Source organism: Heterodontus francisci, unplaced genomic scaffold, assembly GCF_036365525.1.
Source record: "Heterodontus francisci isolate sHetFra1 unplaced genomic scaffold, sHetFra1.hap1 HAP1_SCAFFOLD_925, whole genome shotgun sequence".
Taxonomy (NCBI): Eukaryota; Metazoa; Chordata; class Chondrichthyes; order Heterodontiformes; family Heterodontidae; genus Heterodontus; species Heterodontus francisci.
Genome location: NW_027140192.1, coordinates 164512 through 176766, shown reverse-complemented (window position 1 = coordinate 176766; position 12255 = coordinate 164512).

The following is a 12255-nucleotide window of genomic DNA, read 5'->3' as shown; positions in this document are numbered from 1 at the left end:
TTCCACAGGGGAAAGAATGGGCTTCAAGCTCCTGTGCCATGTTGGAGCCGGGATCCTCCATGTTCCGAGACAGTGATAACAGACTGTCTGACAGGCCTGTCAATGGACAAAGTCTTTCAGTGTACATGTCCATCAGCATTCTCCTGTATGCTGTTCCAGCAATGTTCACATCTGAGTCCTGTGTATTATAACACGTTTGTGACCTCGCCCTCCAGTGATCTGACACATGAACTATCCTTTTCCCCTGGCCTGGCTGCAGCTCACTCGTGCTCGGTGACTCACCCCGTGCAGATTCCGACTCTTTGCCAGCCTCTAAGATGCACGCAGTGTAAGTATTTGATCTGGTGACTGTGAGTATCAGACCAAGTGATGGGGTTTCACCATCAGTGCGGTGCTGCTGCCCTCTCTCTCTGTCTCCTGGATCTGCTGTGACTGGGAAGCTGGCAGTTTTATGTAATCATTGTTTTATTTATTTATTTATTTGGAGATACAGCACTGAAACAGGCCCTGCGGCCCACCGAGTCTGTGCCGACCAACAAACACCCATTTATACTAACCCTACAGCAATCCCATATTCCCTACCACCTACCTACACTAGGAGCAATTAGTAATGGCCAATTTACCTATCACTTGCAAGGCTTTGGCTGTGGGAGGAAACCGGAGCACCCGGCGAAAACCCACGCGGTCACAGGGAGAACTTGCAAACTCCGCACGGACAGTACCCAGCATCGAAACCGGGTCCCTTGAGCTGTGAGGCTGTGGTGCTAACCACTGCGCCGCTGTGCCGCCCAGAAAAGTATTGGGAAGTATAAACTCAGAAGGGGGGTGTTGGGTGAGAGATTGGGGGTGGGATGGAAAGCAGAAGTTTCATGGTCCCCCCATCTGCAGCCTGTACATCACCCCAGACGAAGGGGAAGAGCAGGCAGGGAGCAGATAATGAATGTAAAGGGACTGGTGGTCTGAAGTGCACTTGTTTTAATGCAAGAAGTGTAGTAGGTAAGACAGATGAACTTAGGGCTTGGATTAGTACCTTGGAGTACGATGTTATTGCTATTACTGAGACTTGGTTGAGGGAAGGGCATGATTGGCAACTAAATATCCCAGGATATCGATGCTTCAGGCGGGATAGAGAGGGAGGTAAAAGGGGTGGAGGAGTTGCATTACTGGTCAAAGAGGATATCACAGCTGTGCTGAAGGAGGGCACTATGGAGGACTCGAGCAGTGAGGCAATATGGACAGAACTCAGAAATAGGAAGGGTGCGTTAACAATGTTGGGGCTGTACTACAGGCCTCCCAACAGCGAGCGTGAGATAGAGGTACAAACATGTAAACAGATTATGGAAAGATGTAGGAGCAACAGGGTGGTGGTGATAGGAGATTTTAATTTTCCCAACATTGACTGGGATTCACTTAGTGTTAGAGGTCTAGATGGAGCAGAATTTGTAAGGAGCATCCAGGAGGGTTTTCTAGAGCAATATGTAAATAGTCCAACTCGGGAAGGGGCCATAATGGACCTGGTGTTGGGGAATGAGCCCGGCCAGGTGGTTGAAGTTTCAGTAGGGGACTACTTTGGGAATAGTGATCACAATTCCGTAAGCTTTAAAATACTCATGGACAAAGACGAGAGTGGTCCTAAAGGAAGAGTGCTAAATTGGGGGAAGGCCATCTGTACCAAAAGTCGGCAGGAGCTGGGGAATGTAGATTGGGAGCAGCTGTTTGAAGGTAAATCCACATTTGATATGTGGGAGGCTTTTAAAGAGAGGTTGATTAGCGTTCAGGAGAGACATGTTCCTGTGAAAATGAGGGATAGAAATGGCAAGATTAGGGAACCATGGATGACAGGTGAAATTGTGAGACTAGCTAAGAGGAAAACGTAAGCATATATAAGGTCTAGGCGGCTGATGAAAGACGAAGCTTTGAAAGAATATCGGGAATGTAGGACCAATCTGAAACGAGGAATTAAGAGGCTAAAAGGGGTCATGAAATATCTTTCGCAAACAGGGTTAAAGAAAATCCCAAAGCCTTTTATTCATATATAAGGAGAAAGAGGGTAACTAGAGAAAGGATTGGCCCACTAAAGGACAAAGGAGGAATGTTATGCTTGGAGTCAGAGAAAATGGGTGAGATTCTAAACGAGTACTTTGCATCAGTATTCACGGAGGAGAGGGACATGACGGATGTTGAGGTTAGGAACAGATGTTTGATTACTCTAGGTCAAGTCGGCATAAGGAGGGAGGAAGTGTTGGGTATTCTAAAGGGCATTAAGGTGGACAAGTCCCCAGGTCCGGATGGGATCTATCCCAGGTTACTGAGGGAAGCGAGAGAGGAAATAGCTGGGGCCTTAACAGATATCTTTGCAGCATCCACAAACACGGTGAGGTCCCGGAGGACTGGAGAATTGCTAATGTTGTCCCCTTGTTTAAGAAGGGTAGCAGGGATAATCCAGGTAATTATAGACCGGTGAGCCTGACGTCAGTGGTAGGGAAGCTGCTGGAGAAGATACTGAGGGATAGGATCTATTCCCATTTGGAAGAAAATGGGCTTATCAGTGATTGGCAACATGGTTTTGTGCAGGGAAGGTCATGTCTTACCAACTTAATAGAATTCTTTGAGGAAGTGACAAAGTTGATAGATGAGGGAAGGGCTGTAGATGTCATATACATGGACTTCAGTTAGGCGCTTGATAAGGTTCCCCATGGTAGGCTGATGGAGCAAGTGAAGGCGCAAGGGGTCCAGGGTGTACTAGCTAGATGGATAAAGAACTGGCTCGGCAACAGGAGACAGAGAGTAGCAGTAGAAGGGAGTTTCTCAAAATGGAGACGTGTGACCAGTGGTGTTCCACAGGGATCCGTGCTGGGACCACTGTTGTTTGTGATATACATTAATGATTTGGAGGAAAGTATAGGTGGACTGATTAGCAAGTTTGCAGATGACACTAAGATTGGTGGAGTAGCAGATAGTGAAGGGGACTGTCAGAGAATACAGCAGGATATAGATAGATTGGAGAGTTGGGCAGAGAAATGGCAGATGGAGTTCAATCAGGGAAAATGCGAGGTGATGCATTTTGGAAGTTCCAATTCAAGAGTGAACTATACAGTAAATGGAAAAGTTCTGGGGAAAATTGATGTACAGAGAGATTTGGGTGTTCAGGTCCACTGTTCCCTGAAGGTGGCAACGTAGGTCAATAGATTGGTCAAGAAGGCATACGGCATGCTTTCTTTCATCGGACGGGGTATTGAGTACAAGAGTTGGCAGGTCATGTTACAGTTGTATAGGACTTTGGTTCGGCCACATTTGGAATACTGCGTGCAGTTCTGATCGCCACATTACCAAAAGGATGTGGATGCTTTGGAGAGGGTGCAGAGGAGGTTCACCAGGATGTTACCTGGTATGGAGGGCGATAGCTATGAAGAGAGGTTGAGCAGATTAGGATTATTTTCATTAGAAAGACGGAGGTTGAGGGGGGACCTGATTGAGGTGTACAAAATCATGAGAGGTATAGACAGGGTGGATAGCAAGAAGCTTTTTCCCAGAGTGGGGGATTCAATTACAAGGGGACACGAGTTCAAAGTGAGAGGGGAAATGTTTAGGGGGGATATGCGTGGAAAGTTCTTTACGCAGAGGGTGGTGGGTGCCTGGAACGCGTTGCCAGCGGAGGTGGTAGATGCGGGCACGATGGCGTCTTTTAAGATGCATCTAGACAGATACATGAATGGGATGGAAAGCAGGAGTTTCATGGTCCCCCCATCTGCAGCCTGTACATCATCCCAGATATCAGGATGAGGGTGAGATGGGAGTTAAGAAGGGACATAAGGCAGGAACGTAAAATCATCCTGAATACTCTCGGTGATGCCGGATGCTACGGGCTCTGTCACAGCCGGTCCCATGTTATGGACAACCATCTCCTCCCTCAGGCTCAGGGGATGAAGGTAAGCCTGGCCCCCGCCGGTTCAATGCGGCACCGGTGATTATGGGAAACCTTGTGTTGTAAGAGAGAGGGCAAAAATGTCAGTCATTGTGTTGCACTGTGTTTGGGTGAAGTCCCTGCCATAGCTGAATAGCTGGGGAATGTGGAGGCAGTGAGAGGTGGGTGTGAAGCTGGTATAAGTGGAATGTGTGTGAGGGTGAGGTGGAGTATGTGAAAGTTAGGTGTGAGTCCTGAGTGTTAGGGACTGCTGATGGGTGAGTGATGGGGGTGTGGTACATTGAGCAGTGTGAGAGGTTGGTGATGTTGGGGGTAGGAGATGTCATGTGGAGATGAATTCACTGACATTGACCACCCTTGTGAGCTCATTAAACCTCTTCTGGCTCTGCTGCCAGTTCCTCGGGGCCAGACTTCTTGCATTGATCTCCCTGGCCGCCTGCTCCCATTCCCTTCGGAGGGCGTTCTTTGTGGTCTCCACCCCACCCCACAGCAACAGGGTCTCTCTTTTCCTGTCACCCTCCATGACTAAGGCCTCCAGCACCACATGTGTGAACCAAAGAGCCCTCTCTCTGTCCCAGTATTCCATTTACCTTGTCTCCAATTGCAGCATTCACAGTCAGCAGCAGCAGCCTCCTGTGATTCAGTGCAGCTTCCCTTTCAGAGGGACAGAGTGCCTTCAAATGCTGAATGCTGGCTGAAAGACGATCTAGTCTCACACACAGTTAGGTCTCTGTTAAGCGTGCAGACAGACAGCAGCGCGGGTCACCATGGGCGACACGTAGATTTCATGGAAATGAAGAGACAGGAGCTTTGTGTGTCACCTGCCTCAACAGAAACGGAGACAGGCAGATCATGATCCCTCTGCCCAAAAAGGGACGAAAACCGGATTTTCTCGTTCTTGCTATTTCCCTTTCCATCTTGCACATTTGCTCCCTCTCTCTCCATCTCTTCACTTTCTGTCTCTTGCTCATAGAATTAGAGATTGATGCACTGCAGAAGGAGGTCTGTCGGCCCATTGTGTCAGTGCTGTCCCTTTGAAAGAGCTATCTAATTAGTTCCACACCCCCTCCCCTTTCCCAAGACTCCTGCGTGTTTTCCCATTTTCAAGTATTTGTTAAATTCCCTTTTGAAAGATATTATTGAATCTGCTTCCACCATGTTTTCAGGCAGTGAATTCCAGATCCCAACAACTCGCTGTGTAAGAAAATTCTCCTCATTTCACCTCTGGTTCTTTGTCAATTACCTTCAATCTGTGTCTTCTTAATACTGAACTTTCTGACACTGGAAACAGTTTCACATGAATTACCCTATCAAAACCCTTCATGATTTTGAATTCTATATTAAATCTCCCCTTACCATTCACTGCTCTAAAGAGAACAATCCCAGCTTTTCCAATCTCTCCACGGAACTGAATTCCCAGATCCCTGGTACCATTCCAGTAAATCACCTCAGTATCTTCAATAAGTCCTTGACATCCTTACCAATGTGTGGTGATCAGAATTGCACATAATTCTCTAGCTGGGACCTAACCAATGATGTATGAACATCAGCATTTCCTCCTGAGTTTTATTACTCTGTGTGTCTCTCTCTAACACCAAAGACACGACATGTTACCTTCAAAGATCTGTGTGTGTACACCTCAGGTCTCTCTACACTCTGCACCCACTTTATAATGGTATCAGTAAGATTAGATTAGAGATACAGCACTGAAACAGGCCCTTCGGCCCACCGAGTCTGTGCCGAACATCAACCACCCATTTATGCTCATCCTACACTAATCCCATATCCCTACCAAACATCCCCACCTGTCCGTTTCTTTCCCTACCACCTACCTATGCGAGTGACAATTTATAATCGCCAATTTACCTACCAACCTGCAAGTCTTTTGGCTTGTGGGAGGAAACCGGAGCACCCGGAGAAAACCCACGCAGACACAGGGAGAACTTGCAAACTCCACACAGGCAGTACCCGGAATCGAACCCGGGTCCCTGGAGCTGCGAAGCTGCGGTGCTAACCACTGTGCCGCCCTATATTTAGTTTATATTGTTTCGCCACATACTTCCTACCCAAATGTCTCACTTCACACTTCACTGTGTTAAATTACATCTGCCATGTTCCTGCCCATTTCACCAGTCAGTCCCTGTCCTCCTTAAGTTTGTTACTATCCTTCTCACTGTTTATTAACATTTCTGAGCTTCTGTCCATCTGAAAATTATCCCGTCTGTACACAACGCAACGGCAATAACGAACAGCAACAGTGATCCCGACTGTGACACTGGGGAATCCCACAGTGTACTTCCCTCCAGACTGAACAATAACCATTCTCCAATACTCTCTGCTTTCTGTCACTGAGCTAATTTCCTGCATGCTGGCATTGTAAATAAAAGAACAGTCGCCCATTTATGTAACGCGTTTCATGACCACTGCATGTCCCAAAGTGACTTCCAATTAATGAATACTTCTGAACACTTAGTCAGTTTCATAATGTAGGAAACAGGGCAGCCAATTTCTACACAGCAGGATCCCACAAGTAACAATGTGATGATGATCAGATCTGTTTTTGTGATGTTAATTGAAGGGTAAATAGTGACCAGGACACTGGGGAGAATTCCCTTGTTCTTCGAAATAATCCCATGGGATCTTTAACATCCAAATGGGAGGGCAGCCGGGGCCTTGGTTTAACGTTTCATTCTAAAGATGGCACCTCTCACAGTGCAACACACCCTCAGGACTGCACTACAGTGTCAGCCTTGATTCTTGTGATCAAGTCCTGCAGTGACACTTGATCCTAGAAGCTTGTGACTGAAAGGGGGGAGAGCTACAAACTGAGCCACGGCTGACATTGGCCCTTTAATCCCATGTGTTTCTAATTTGCAAACACGGCTGTTATGTCTTACTTTATCAAACGCCTGGTTAAAGGATAGGGATATTGTGAAAGTACAGGCAGCTACAATCATAGAAACATAGAATAGAAAAGAATGAATGAGGTCATTCGACCCATCAAATCTGTGCTGGCCCTTTCAAAGAGCAATCCAATTAGTCCCACTCCCTGGCTCTTTCACTATATCTTTGCATTTTCTCTGCTTCAGATATTATCCATTTCCCTTTTGGGATCTACTATTGAATCTGAATCCATAAGCCTATCAGACTGTGCATTCCAAATCCAAACCACTCAGAAACACAAATCCCCATATCTGCTTCTTTTACCAATCACCTTAAATCTGTGTCACTGGTTAACGGCCCCTTGGACATTGGAAACAGTTTCTCTTTATTTAATTTATCTAAACCCTTCCTAATGTTAAAGACCTCAATCAAATCTCCTCTGAAAGTTCTCTGCTCTGAGGTGAACAACATCAGCTACATAACTGTAATCCCTCATGCCTGCACAAATTCTAGTAAAACAGTTCTGTCCCCTCTCCGAAAGCTCCATGTCCTTCCTAAAGTGTGGTTCCTGGTATTTGATACAAGACTCCAGGTGGAACCGAACTAGTATTTTCTATATGCTTCACATAATGTCCTTGCTTTTGCTCTTTTTTCCTCTATTTATCAAACCTAGGATCCCATATATTTATTAACAGTTTCGTTAGTCTTTCCGACCACCTTCAAAGATTTGTGTACAAACACCCCAGGTGTCTCTGTTATTTCACCACCTTTATAGTTGTATCATTTTACTTGTATTGTCTGTCCTCTTTCGTCCTTTGAAATTGTATCACAACACACATCAGCAAAGCCAAATAAATATTGAGAAGATTGAAGCCATTTTTTTCTATCTCCGTTCCAAACATTTCCTATCTCGATCCTTGTGCTTTGTAAATGTTTGAGAGCAAGCCAAACTGTTCACAAACTTGGTTACATAGTTCACCTTGAGATGTCTTGAGATGAAATTCCGACCAAATATTCACACCATCAGTAAAACGGCCTATTTCCAGCCCCATTGGAGTTGCATAGCTGGTTAAAGAGGAAATTAACGTAATCGTGAGGAAGGATATTAGCTCTGACGATGTCGAATATGTATTGGTAGAGCTGAGAAACACTAACAGACAGAAAACGTTAGTGGGGGTTGTATATAGACCCCACAAACTGTAGTGGTGATGTTGGGAATGGCACTAAACAGGAAATTAGAGATGCATGCGATAAAGGAACATCTGTAATTATGAGTGACTTTAATCTGCTTATAGATTGGACAAATCAAATTGGTCACAATACTGTAGAGGAGGAATTCCTTGAGTGTGTACGAAATGGTTTTCTGGACCAATACGTTGAGGAACCAACTAGAGAACAGGCCATCCTAGATTGGGTATCGTTTCATGAGAGAGGAATAATTGACAGTCTAGTGGTGCGAAATCCCTTGGGGATGAGCGACCATAATATGATAGAATTCTTCGTCAACGTGGAGAGTGACCTAGTTGATTCTGAGACTAGGGTCCTGAACGTTAAGAAAGGAAACGACGAAGGTATGAGGCTTGAGTTGGTTATGATGGATTGGGAAACGTTACCAAAAGGAATGACGGTCGATCGGCAATGGCAAAAATTCAAAGAGTGCATGGATGAACTGCAACAATTGTTTACCCCTGTCTGGTGCAAAAGTAAAACGGGAAAGGTAGCCAAACCATGGCTGACAAGGAGAATTAGAGATAGCATTAGATCCCAGGAAGACGCATACAAATTAGCCAGAAAAAAACAACAGACCAGGTGATTGGGAGCAGTTTCGAATTCAGCAAAGGAGGACCAAGGGATTGATTAAGAAGAGGAAAATCGTGTCCGAGAGTAAGCTTGTGGGGTACATAAAAACTGATTGTAAAAGTTTCTGTAGCTATGTGAAGAGGAAAAGATTGGTGAAGACAAAAGTAGGTCCCTTACAGTCAAACAGGAGAATTTATTATGGGGAACAAAGAAATGGCTGACCAACAAAATGGATACTTTGATTCTGCCTTCACAACGGAGAACACAAATATCATACCAGAAATGTTGGAGAACACAGGGTTTAGTGAGAGAGAGGAACTTAAGGAAATCAGTATTTGTAGAGAAATGGTGTTGGGGAAATTGATGGGATTGAAGGCCGATAAATTCCCAGGGCCTGATAGAATGCTTCCCACAGTACTTATGGAAGTGGCTTTAGAAAAAGTGGAAGCATTGGTGGTCATCTTTCAAGATTCTATAGACTCTGGAACAGTTCCTATAGATTGGAGGGTAGCTAATGTAACCCCACTGTTGAAAAAGGGAGGGAGAGAGAAAGCAGGGAATTATAGACCAGTCAGCCTGACGTCAGTAGTGGGGAAAATTCTAGAGACCATTATCAAAGATTTTATAGCAGAGCACTTGGAGAATAGTGGTAGAATCGGACAGATCATGGATTTACGAAAGGGAAACCATGCTTGATAAACCTAATATAATTCTTCGGGGGTGTAACTAGTAGAGTTGATGAGGGGGAGACAGTGGACTTTCAGAAGGCTCTCGACAAAGTCCCACCTAAGAGCTTAGCATGTACAATTAACATGCATGTGATTGGGGGTAATGTATTGTGATGAATAGAAAATTGGTTGGCAGACAGGAAACAAAGTGTAGGAGTAAAACGTTCTTTTTTCTGAATGGCAGGCAATGAATAGTGGGGTACCGCAGGGATCAGTGTTAGGACCCCAGCTATTCACAATAGACATTAATAATTTCGATGAGGGAACTAATTGTAATATCTCCAAATTTGCAGATTACACAAAACGGGGTGGGAGGGTGAGTTGTGAGGAGGATGCAGGGAGGCTTCAGGGTGATATGGACAAGTTGAGTGAATGGGAAAATGCATGGCAGATGCTGTATAATGTGGATAAATGTGAGGTTAGCAGGAAATCACATTATTATCTGAATGGCTATAAACTCAGAGAGTGAAATATGCAACGAGACCGGGGTGTTCTCGTACACAAGTCGCTGAAGGTTAGCATGCAGGTGCAACAGGTGGTAAAAAAGGCGAATGTTATGTTGGCCTTCATAGCGAGAGGATTCGAGTACAGGAGCAGGGATGTCTTGCTGCAATTATACAGGGCCTTGGTGAGGCCACAGCGGCAATGTTGTGTGCAGTTTTGGTCTCCTTATCTGAGGAAGGATGCTCTTGCTATAGAGGGAGTGCAGCGAAGGTTTATCAGACTGATTCCTGGGATGGCGGGACTGACGTACGAGGAGAGATTGAGTCGGTTAGGATTATATTCGCTGGAGTTCAGAAGAACGAGGAGGGATCTCATAGAAACCTATAAAATTCTAACAGGGCTTGACAGGGTAAATGCAGGAAGGATGTTCCTGATGGTGGGGGAGTCCAGAACCAGGGGTCATAGTCTAAGGATACGGGGTAAACTTTTCAGGACTGAAATGAGGAGAAATTTCTTCACCCAGAGAGTGGCAAGCCTGTGTAAATCTGTCATCACGCCCATATCCAAGGGGAATTGGAAGATTCTGGCTAGGGCCTCTGCTATTCCCACCATTCCTTCCCTCAGCAACCCTCATACATCCCATCCAGACTCGGTAAATGGTCTACTTTATTGTGGTACAAAAAGTGTTGGATTGAAAAGGGTTAACGGAATCTGTTTGTTCCGTGACTGTAATTAATGTCAGTCTCCATGGATCCTAATTGTGTCACTGGAAGTTTTCCATTTTCTATTAATAAGGGGCACCTTTCAATGTGTTATAACATAGTGTCAGCGGGAAAATCAGCACTAACAGAGATCAGCAGCTCCAGAGAGAGATAGAGGATAGATCAGAATCTGAGGGCAATATATTGGAATGTTACAACAATGGGTCAGAATCCGAGAACAATAGATTGGAATGTTACAACAACGGACAGGAGTTTATCGTGGGATCTTTACTATCTTTCTACATATTATGATCGGTACTCATTAAACACTCATATCGACCGCGCACTGAAGATTATTCAATACATTTACTATCCCATCCTGGCTATTATTGGTGTCCCTGGTAAGTCTCTCTATCTAGCTATTATTTCTATAAACCATGCTTAACTGCATTACTGCTCCTGTAATTTACTCTGCCCTTCTTGTTGCCGTTGTTATTCCTTGTGAATATCTCCAGCTATTAGCTCTGTAAACTGCTGTGAACTGTATTACAAATTCCTGTCATTTACTCTCATCTTTGCTGCTGTTGTTGTCTCTATTTCAGGCTAGGAGATCTGTAAACCCTGTTTCACTGAAATGTTTGTCTGCAATGTAAATTTTGGGAAGACTGAAGCCAACGTCATTGATCTCCATCATGAAGTCCATCCCCGATCTGTCAAATACAAACTTCACCCTGCCCAATATCTCAGCCCATCTGCTGCATAAACCCTCGTCCCTGTCACTGTTAAATCCACACTTGACTATTCCAATTCTATCCTGGTCACCCTCCCTGTTAAAAACCTCCATAAACCACAGCCCATCTAGAACTCTGCTGCCTGTATCCTAACTCACACCAAATCCCGATCGCCCATCAGCCCTGTTCTCACTGATCTACATTGGCTCCCGGTCTGGCAGCACCTTAATTTTAATATTCTCATTCTTGTGTTTGAACTCGCTCCATGCCCTCACCCCTCTAATTAGTCCCATTCCGATATTCCTGAAAATCTTTTTATTTCAATCTTTTCCAAATCTCCTTTCAAAGTGAATTTCTTTCCCTTTGTATCTGACCTGATCCACGATTTTAGACTTCACAGCACTACTGGTGCTGACAGTGCAGAAGCTGTGATCCATAAAGAGATGTGAACTTTGAGTGCGGCCTGCTCAATACCCCATGCTGGGCAGAGCTCCAGCCCGGTCGTATCGTCTATCTGCTGTTAGTCTATCTTCACAGCCGGCCACTTCTAGTGTGGCCAGCACAGTGTCCCAATCTGGGCAGGGCTCCAGCTCAATCGTACCATATATGTGTTGTTCCTTTGAGGGTGGGTCTGAATATGGTGTCGATCATCCATTCCGGCAGCTTTGATGTACGTCTTTGAAACTTGGTCTGTGCATGTCCACTTACCGCCTGTGTTATTCACTCTCAGCTGAACAGACATTCAGCAGCACGAGGAACCCCCTCTAGTGTTATTTAAAAGGACCAGGCATCCAACTTACAGGTGAGGGGTTTTTGACATACTTCTGCCATTGTTAAGTTAGTGGAGGTGCTGTGGATGGTTTTCTGGAGGTTGTGTTGTGAGCTGCTAGAGACATTCAGGGAAGACAGAGGATTTGGTGACCCAAGTCTGGACAAGGAATGGGGACTGTAGTTACAGTGTCTCTGGGTCTATGACATGACCAACAAATGGAGCAGAGGTTGCAGAAAGGGGATGCTCTGTAAAGAGGGAGAAGGAGGGGGCT